This window comes from Fukomys damarensis, unplaced genomic scaffold (assembly GCF_012274545.1).
Source record: "Fukomys damarensis isolate Sample0158 unplaced genomic scaffold, DMR_v1.0_HiC HiC_scaffold_37, whole genome shotgun sequence".
In the NCBI taxonomy this organism is placed as follows: domain Eukaryota; kingdom Metazoa; phylum Chordata; class Mammalia; order Rodentia; family Bathyergidae; genus Fukomys; species Fukomys damarensis.
The window spans coordinates 48,064,434-48,074,019 of record NW_022900949.1 but is presented as its reverse complement, the minus strand read 5'-3'; positions in this window follow the sequence as shown (position 1 = coordinate 48,074,019).

Genomic DNA, 9,586 nt, shown 5'->3' with positions numbered 1-9,586 from the left:
AAACAGATGGCCACTGGCACTCGTATGGTTGGTTAGGGCCAAGGAGGTAAGACTTCAAATTACTGCTCCAATGCTTTCTGCTCAAAGCAGTGTTCTCGTTCTGTCTCCCAGGCTGCTTAAACTATAAAAGTGGGGCTGGGAAGGAAGAGAGCCAATCACAACCTCAGGGCTCTTGGTGCAACCCCATTTCAGTTCTGCCCAAGACCCCACTTGGACAGTCCAGCTGCAGGCCCTCATATCCTGAAGCTCAGAGCCATGGGGCTCAGGAATGGGCAGAGGACACACTCACCCCTCTCCGCCATGTACCCAGTCTTCTCTCGGAGCTCACGTTGTTCTCTCATGCAACACGAAAGGCAGGAACCCAGCCAAGTGTGCTTCCCAGAGGACAAGCCTGCATTCTGGTCACCCAGACCAGCTGGACATCACTTTGTCACCTCTGTGTGGCAGTCACTAAATCAACAACTCTTTGACCTCAAAAATGGTATTGTCCTCACTGCCTCATCCCAGTGCTTGAGTTCCTGCCATAGAACTGCGGTAGAAAAAGAATTAATGCTTTCAGATTAAATAAAATGGATAAGGCGTCTAGACACAAATGACTGTTCTTGGGGGAAAACAATGGGGGCCTTGGTCTAGGACACTGAGTTTGAATCACAGCCCTGCCTCTTCTCAACCATGTTACCGTGTAAAGTCCCTATGGGGATACTGTTCAGCTCCCTCCTAAGGCTGTGAGGATCATGTGCGGAATTTCTTGTCTGGTCCTTTTGGACACCCTACCCTGCCCTCAGGGTCCCTGATAGCCAGACTCCAAAGCTGCACATCACTCCTGCCTGACCCCCTCCCTGACCAGGACAGAGCAGGCACCTGTGGAAAGATGAACAAGCCCCACTTCCAGGCTTCTGCACCTGGAGCTGTGCATAATCACCCTGACCTCAATCTTTCTCTGTGAATTATAGAAAGAGTTCTCAGAAAATGAGGCCGGTGAAGAGTTCCACAGGCTCCCTCTCCTTCCCTCATTTCATTCTTCCCAACTTAATAAGGGCCTGAGCTTGTTAGCTTGCTCCTGTCCAGCTCGCTCATCCTGTGCATGTGAGACTAAAAATACCCTCAGCTCCTAGTAGAGGCCCTGCCCAGGGACAGGCAAAGCTAGAGTCTTCATCAGCGCTACAGGCTGGCTTCCCTGTGCCCTTGGGATCCTGCCACTGCACCTGTCCTGGTGGGGCCGAGGGGCACCAACATCCTTCTAGCAGCCCCTGCAGTGTGCAGCAGTGGTCAAAAAGCTGTTTTTATTTATCAGTGGCTCCATCCACACTCTCCAAAACCTATTCTGTGCCCTCCCTCACTGCCTTATTAGACAACCTCAACTGCCCAGAGCACTGCCTTGGTCCCTGCAAGAGTCCAGACCAAATCTCAACCTGCCTCTGGAAAACACACTTGTGTCACTTTTCACTAAAACATGCAGAAAGCAAATGTATCTGCTCAGTGGGATAATGGGACCAGAAGCCACTAGAAAAGCTGCATAAACCAATCTGTTGCTATTTTGTTTCTCTATCAAGAAGAATGGGCACAAATACATGAGTCCAGTGATGGCTCCTTGGAGAAGGATGTGGATCGAGGAACACACAAGGGGCGTGTTGATCACTCACTAATACATGCTTGGCAAGGCTGGAGAGGTAATCTCTTCACAGGCTTTCATGTGCCACTGGATACTTCTATTGGCATTGCTCAAGATATTTTGGAAACAGTGGTGAGAGACAAATTGATTTTCATCATCTTCATCCCCAGGAAAAGGCCAAGAATGGAATTGAGCATAAAGAATCCAAACTTCAAAGTGGTTTAAATTTGGAATAGAGCGTTTCCTACATTTGCACATGGTTATATGCAAGAGATGGGATTTTAATGAGCTATTACAGCAAAATATGGAAAGTCAATTAAGGTGTCATAAACAGAAATACTGAAACAAAGAATGACGGATGGTCAGACCAGGGAGACATATTCCAAAAGGATTGAGAGTGGAAATTGCTTCTAACAGAATGAGTCCCAGCTTGGCTCCTGATTGGGGTGGGAGCAGGGGTAGTGGCTGCACAGAGGTGAGCAGCTCTGTCTGAGAACCGGCCTTTCCCGAAATTCATGTGCCAATACTTCCTGCCACCAGCAGAGGAAGGTGCTTTTAGGGCCACTTGTCCCCATTTAATCCCCTTCTCCTCCATTCCCCGAGGCTCTGGGAAAAAGACCCAGAACAGCAATTACTACAAATCTCTGCAAGTTTCCACTAATGGCTTGCTAGGAGTAATTCTCTCCAATTTGACTTAAACATTTATTGAGCAACTCCTGTGTGCAGAACACACAGGTACAGTATGTGGAAGGAAGGGGGGGTTCTGAAATGAGTGAGATCACAACCTAGTCCTCCAACAATTTAAAAGGGTCAGAGATACGATGCTGACTTCACTAGAGACTTTGTCAAGAAACACAAAAGACCTGAGGTAGATTGGAGAGTGGCCTTTCCAACTAACATTTAAATGTTTGTGCCGTTTCAGTAGAAAAAATGAACTAATGCTATGAACTTTAAAAGTCACATACACACACAGACATACACAGACACAAGTAAAGTTTATGTTAAAAAGTTCAAGAGGTAATACAAATAGAAATTAGAAAGTTATACTACATATCAATTACCAGAATGACAAAGGTTTATCTAACAATGATATCTGATGCGTGTGATGGTGAAAGAGGAATTTGACGTACACAACTAGTGCGATTGCAAATAGGAACAATCTTTCTGGAAAGTAATTTGACATTATATATCTCAAGCCTTAAAATAGTCATAACCTTTGACTCAGTAATTCCACTTCCAGGAATCTATTCTAAGGAAATCACCAGATATGTGGTCAAAGGTATAAGCAAGCAGATATTTATCATCACATCATTTACTAAGTTGGACAATGTGAAACAAGCAAGATTCCAACAAAAAATATAAAAATGTATTGTGGTACATCAATACACTGGTGGTTAGTTAGCCTTTTAAATTGGTTTTGAAGCATTTTTAGAAAACCAAACTATTAAGTAGGGGGGAAATCATGATGCCAAACTATATATGGTACAATTTTTTTTCTTTTTAGTACAAGGTATCAAACTCGGGTCTTTGTGCTTGTGAGGCAGGTGGCGGTACCACTGAGCTAAATCCCGGCCCTTCATTTTCTTTTAAAAGAGGTATATTCACTTATCATATACATTTTAGAAGTGATGAAAGGAAGCATTAAGTGACAGAATGCTCACCTCTAGAGGATGAGATGATGGGACTTGGGTGTTTATATTTTCTTATTTGTATAGTTAAGCATTTTCTGAATTTTCAGTGCTAAGTCAGAGTTTGGCAGGACAGCTTGTCCCATTCCTGCCCAGTAGAACTCCATGACCCAACTTCCCCACGGCTGGGTAAGCACTGAGCTGAGGCCTGGTCTTTCAGTAGGAGCACAGCTCCCATATCTCCTGCCTGTTCTGCCCAGGGCTGCCCCTGCCTATCCTTTCCATCTGAGCCCAGCTCCCCACCTCACATGGGCCCGCTGCCCCATCCTCTCAGGTCCTCCTTTGCTTACATAGCCCATGTGTTTGGTGCTCGACTGTCTTTTCACACCACCACTTCCCTTGCTCTCCTCACCTCTTGGAGCCCAAGCTGGGGGAACAGTGGTTTCAGTGCCCTCATACCTTTAGTACCATCAGACTTGTGCCCTCACCCTGTGACTATTTCCTGCTGTCACCACTGCTGATAACGACCCAAACTACTGCTCTCGTGCAGACCAGCCCTGGCTCTTCCCCAGATTCCTTCTGAGCCTTTCTCCAAACTAGGTTGTCCTCCTTTCATGCTTCACTGAAACATGCCACATTCTCCCCTCAAGCACTCTTCCTAGCTGCTGCCATATGCCCAGGCTCCTTCTAAGCCTGGAAGGCCCATGCCCTTTTTCTGCAGCCCTCTCCTACTTGTTTATTCAGATGTCACCTCTACCCAGTAGCCTTCTCAGGCCCTCCTTTCTAGCAGGACAGGGGCACCTCCCCTGTGCTTTCTCTTTCATTTCATCATGTGGCACAGCACATAGTAGAAACTTGAGAACAAGCTTGCTGATGCTGGGCAGCATCTTCATAGCAAAGCCAGCAGAAGCAGGATGCTCTCTTGATAGTATATCCATCCTCACCTTGAGACATAGGAACTTATTAAAATCCCTTATGATGACTATGAAAATGGCAGACCTCTACTTCCCTCACCATCCCTGGGAGGCTGCCTCACTACTCCTAAAGACTGTCGAATATTCCACCAACTTGTAACTATTGCCTCTGCCACCAATTGCCCCCAACTAATGGGATAGAGTCTTAGAAATCTGTCCCCAAAGGCCTAGCTCAAGGCTTGAGCTTAAAATTTTTTCTCTGACACTTCATCAGGGGACTTGGAAACCAGGGTCAATGTGAAGAGCCATTATTCTGCTTCCTTGAGGGTAAATTCCTGCTTCCTTTGGGGACCAGGAATACACCCATTTTCTTATATCTTCCCATCCCCAGCTGTGGAACCACACCTATAAGACCCTTCCCAGAACATGAAACAGTCAGGATTAATTGGAACATAGGCAGATGCCAAGGCTATAATTAAACTACAGCTAACTACTTCATCTTGTATAATCCAAGCAACAACCTCACTCACTTAATGGATTAGGAAACTGAGATTCTGTAAGAGAGAGGCACCACAGAGACTTGGCATTGCCCAGGAACTCCAGGGACTATGATAGCCAGGGAGGCTTCAAGGTGGAAGTGAGGGCTGGTGTCAGGCCTTGAGGGATGGCTAAACTGTACTTTCTAGGGAGATCTGAAGAGATTTCCTAGGAAGAAGTAATAGCAACAACAAAGACTCGAAAGCAGAAGAAACAAAGTTGGATTGGTCAAGGATCCATGAAAAGTCTACGCTGGCTATGGAAAAAGAGTCCTGGAAAGGTGTCTGGTACCCTGTGCAGTGAGCCACCTAACTCAGTAGGAGATGAGAGAATCAGGACATGGGGAGTTTATCTGTTGCTTTTTTTTTTCCCTCCTTACGGAGAATTGAACCCAGAATCTCTGCACTAAGCTACATCCCCAGCCCTATTTTATTTTATTTTATTACAAGGTCTTACTAAGTTTCCCAAGCTGGGCTCAAACTTGCAGTCCTCCTGCTTCAGCTTCCAGGAATGCTAGGATTATAGGCGTGTGTCTCTGCTCCTGGCCATGGTCTGTTGCTTTTTCCATTTTACCCTATTCCCAGTTGCCCCTTCCCCATTGTATCCACAGAGAAAAGGCTGTTTTGTCTGCAAATCCCTGCTCAAAGCCTTACCTATAAAACTGTCCCACTATCTCTGTGGATAAGAGAGAAGCTTCCTTCTGGGCAACTCAGGAGTTATAAAAAGAGTTACGAGAGCTGATGGCTCCTGCAAAACTGTTCCTGAGGAAAAGCGCAGTGAAAGATGGGACACACCCCTCTTGGGTGAAGGCCTCCACTGCTGTGAGTGAGTCCTCCTCACACTGACTATTTCATATCTCTAAGACAGCAAAGCCCACTCAGAACCCAGAACCATTCAGAGGTGACAAGTTTTGTCTTTGGGCAGAGGAGCGGAAGCAGTGTGAGTGATATCTGGTCATGTCTTAAATTCACAAGATGGAGGTGACAATACAGCAACTGTCACATGTTGGTTAACAAGGGAGATGTATTCTGAGAAAGGTATCCTTAGGTGACTTCATCATTGTGGAGACAACACCAGGTGTACTTACACAAACCTAAATGGTATAGTCAACTATACACTGGAGCTAATGGCACACATGTGCTCTCACTCTCTCTCTCTCTCTCTCTCGCCCACACACACACACACACACACACACGACACTCAGTAAACTGGAGATATGTGAGACTGCTGCAGGCATCACACGGCAGACTGTTTTATGGTAGTCATTTATAAGTAGCAGGAATGCACTCTAAAGTAATGATAAAAGCAGTAAATATGCAAAGCACTAATGTCATCATTTATTAACATTATCGAGTATCATCTGCTCTACCATTGCATGTGCTGCGTTTGTTAATACCAGTATCACTGCACACACAGGAGTGATGTGTTGTGCCACCACATTGGCACAAACATGACAGCACTAGGTTATGGGAATTTCCCAGCTCTGTTATAATCTTATGGGGCCACCTTTGTATATTTGGTTCACCATTGGCCAGAACGTTGTTACACAACATATACTATATTTTAATATTTTAGCTACTCTTTGTCTATTGATGTTGTAAAATTTCCACACACAGGAGTGATGTGTTGTGCCACCACATTGGCACAAACATGACAGCACTAGGTTATGGGAATTTCCCAGCTCTGTTATAATCTTATGGCGCCACCTTTGTATATTTGGTTCACCATTGGCCAGAACGTTGTTACACAACATATACTATATTTTAATATTTTAGCTACTCTTTGTCTATTGATGTTGTAAAATTTCCAACTTTTTTATTTTTTTATTTTTTTTTTTTTTTTTTGGTGGTGATACTGGGGATTGAGCCCAGAGCCTTTACACTGAGTTACGTCCCCAGCCCTTTTTTTTTTAAATTTTGAGACAGGATCTCACTAAATCACTAACTTGCCTCAGCTGGGTTCAAACTTTTAATCCTTTTCCTCAGCCTTCCAGAGTGCTGAGATTACATGCATGTGCTTCTATTCCCAGCCCTATTTGCTGTGATTCAAATAATTAAAACTTTTGGCCAAGAATGGAGGCGGCCCCTGGTTTGTCTGATTATAAGACAAAATTGAAGATTAATTAGTTCAAAATACAGAGATCTTTGAAGCCCATGGTATTCAATGGGGACAGGATGGAGAAACTAGTATGTTGAGAAAAATCTAGAAGCAGAAAGTCCAGATATGTATGGAGGCTGTGGAAGAAGAGACAGCTTTGGCTGCAGCGTATTCAGGAATAGCAGGAGGAGAGAGGAAGAGACGGGACTACAGAGGAGGTGGGGCCAGAATGTGAATTGCAGGGAGTCTGTGCTTCGTCCTGGGGGAGCAGCTGGAGGCAGGGCTTGGGCCAATGGGTCAGAACCTATGCCTATGTTCTATTCAGCAGCCTCCGTCGTTGCTCCTGCTCTCCTTTCCTGTTACATCCAAATGCCCTAAGCTACCTCACCTTCCCCATATCTCCCTCTCCATCCAAGAATAGCAGGTGAGAGCAGAAGGGGATGCAGCTGGGTCAGCTGAGGCCAGGGATGGGAATAGAGCGGGAAATGAGACAAGCATCTCACCTTTCTTCTCGGCGGGCCTGGGAGCTGGGCTAGTGCACCAATATTCATAAGAAGGAGCACTGGGTCCAGGCGCCCTGAACATCTGGATCCACCAGCAGTAGCATTTCCCAGAGCACTCAAGCTGACCAGTTTCAGAATCACCGCCCCCACCATTCCCTGCCTAAGCGGTGTTCTCAGAATGATTTTGGAGACATTTGTCAGGGTATGTCAAAGCTGTAGGTTGTCCTGAATAAAAAATAGGTACTACCGACATCCAGTAGATAGATCCCGGGAATGGTGCTAAATATCCTACACTGCACAGGACAGCCTCCTACATCAAAGAATTATCTGCCTAAATTGCCAATAGTGCTGAGGATAAGAAGCAAGTGCTGTTCCGAAGGCTTAGGTTTCAGATAGAGAAAAGAAGCAGGAGCCCTTATGCTCTCTTCCTGGATCTCTAGGGGACATTGTGGCTAGTGAGTTCCTACAAGTGACATTTTGCAACATGGGAGTGAGAGTACAAGGATGGGAATGTTATCCATAAGGTAAGGGGACTTCAACCTTCCTACCCTCCCCACTTAGCCCTATCCAGCAACAAGGGGTACCGGACAAGAGCTGTTGGTAGTTTCCCTATCTCAACAATCTGTTCCTTGAAGGAGTCAAGTGATCCTGTGCCAGGTTAGTGCGCGGAACCCTGGGATCTTGCCTCCACAATCTAAGACCCCAAGGGTTTGTAAGATCTAGTTTTTACTTCCTCCAGCTTCCAGTTGTGTGTGAGCCTGTGTGTGTGTGTGTGTGTGTGTGCGCGCACGCCTGCATGCACCCACACATATGTGAATAGGACTCACTTTAGCAGGAAAAAACCTTATCTGGGAGTCAACCGTGTCCACCTGTCCATCCATGAGCTCAGCTCCCCAGTGACTCTAGGGCCACATTATCAGATGCCAATAACAGTGCCCAGTGGGTAAGAAGGCAGTGGTGGTGCAATGAGCAGCAGCCCTTGCTCAGACCAAACAGCCACAGGCTTTGGTGTAAGACCATCAGAGTCTGAGGTGTGGCTCTCACCTCAGCTCCGTCACTGACTTGTCCCTCCGTCTGTCCCTTTCCTCCCCCCTAAAATTATTATTATCATTATTTTGACAGCAGCTAACATTTGGAAACCTCTTACCACGTGCCAGGCACCTTGCATGCATGTCATTCTCACAACAGCCCTGTGAGAATGTTTATTACCCCAATGATATGGGTGAGGGAATGGAGGGGAAATGGCTGGTCCTAGGTCACATGGGCAGCTAACAGTGGGGCTGGTGCTGGAACACAGCCCGTGCAGCACAGGCTGTTCTGAGGACGATGAAAGTTTTCAGGGACATCAGTACATCAAAGTGGGGAGGGGTCCTAGAACACAGGGCTCCACGTGGGCACATTTGTTAATGGCAGAAATTCAAATCAGGGAACTGTCGCCAACCTGGTGGGCCCATACTGCCAAAGGCTACCAGGCAGATGCCCATGTAAACACGCCTTAAACCTACAGCCAAATGCCCTGCTACTGTTGGCTGGATAGGCCAGGCCCTGCTAAAAATAGAGGGTAGTCGGGTCCAGCTCCCTGACAGCAGCAGGCAGCCCCTCCTCTCTCCCTCCTCCTTTGCTGTCCGGGCAGGAACCGTCTTCTAGAAGAAATAAAGATTTCGAGATTCCCATTTCGTGCCAAAGAGGATTGTTTGCTTGATACTCAGTGGGTATGACCCAAGTTCTGGAAGAATCAATAACTAGAGCTAGGTCCTGACCACAATACCCCACTAGCTCTGCCCTCCAAAGCCCACCCAGGGAATGAGTCCAGCTGAAGCCAAAGTTTGGCCGGCATCTGCACAATTTGCGATTCAGCCTGGAGCCCCTCGCTGTCTTGACCCTGAACAGACGCCCAATATTGGCAGCGCTGGGCGATTTCTTGTATTGGCCGGTGGCTTCTCTCCGGAGGCCAGCTCCAGGCGCTCTGGGGACGCCCCACCCCAGCTGACAGGGATGAAGCAGCACCCAGCCAGAGAGGCCAGGACCCGCGCTTCAAGCGCATGGGGCCAGAGGCCAGGGGTGCAGGGAGGAGGTCTGGAACGGCCTCTGTGGACTGCCCACCGCGGCCTTGGCGCAGGTCAGTGCTCGGGCCGGGGATTTCCTTTCAAAGGTGACTTAGAGCCGCTCCATTAGGATAACGCCCTCCCGGGCGGGCCCTAATGGCGTGTTTGGCAGAGTCAGCGAAACGCGGCCCCCAGCGTCTCGGGCGGCGGGGCAGCGCCCTCTCCCGCGTCCTCGCCCTCTCCCGCGCCA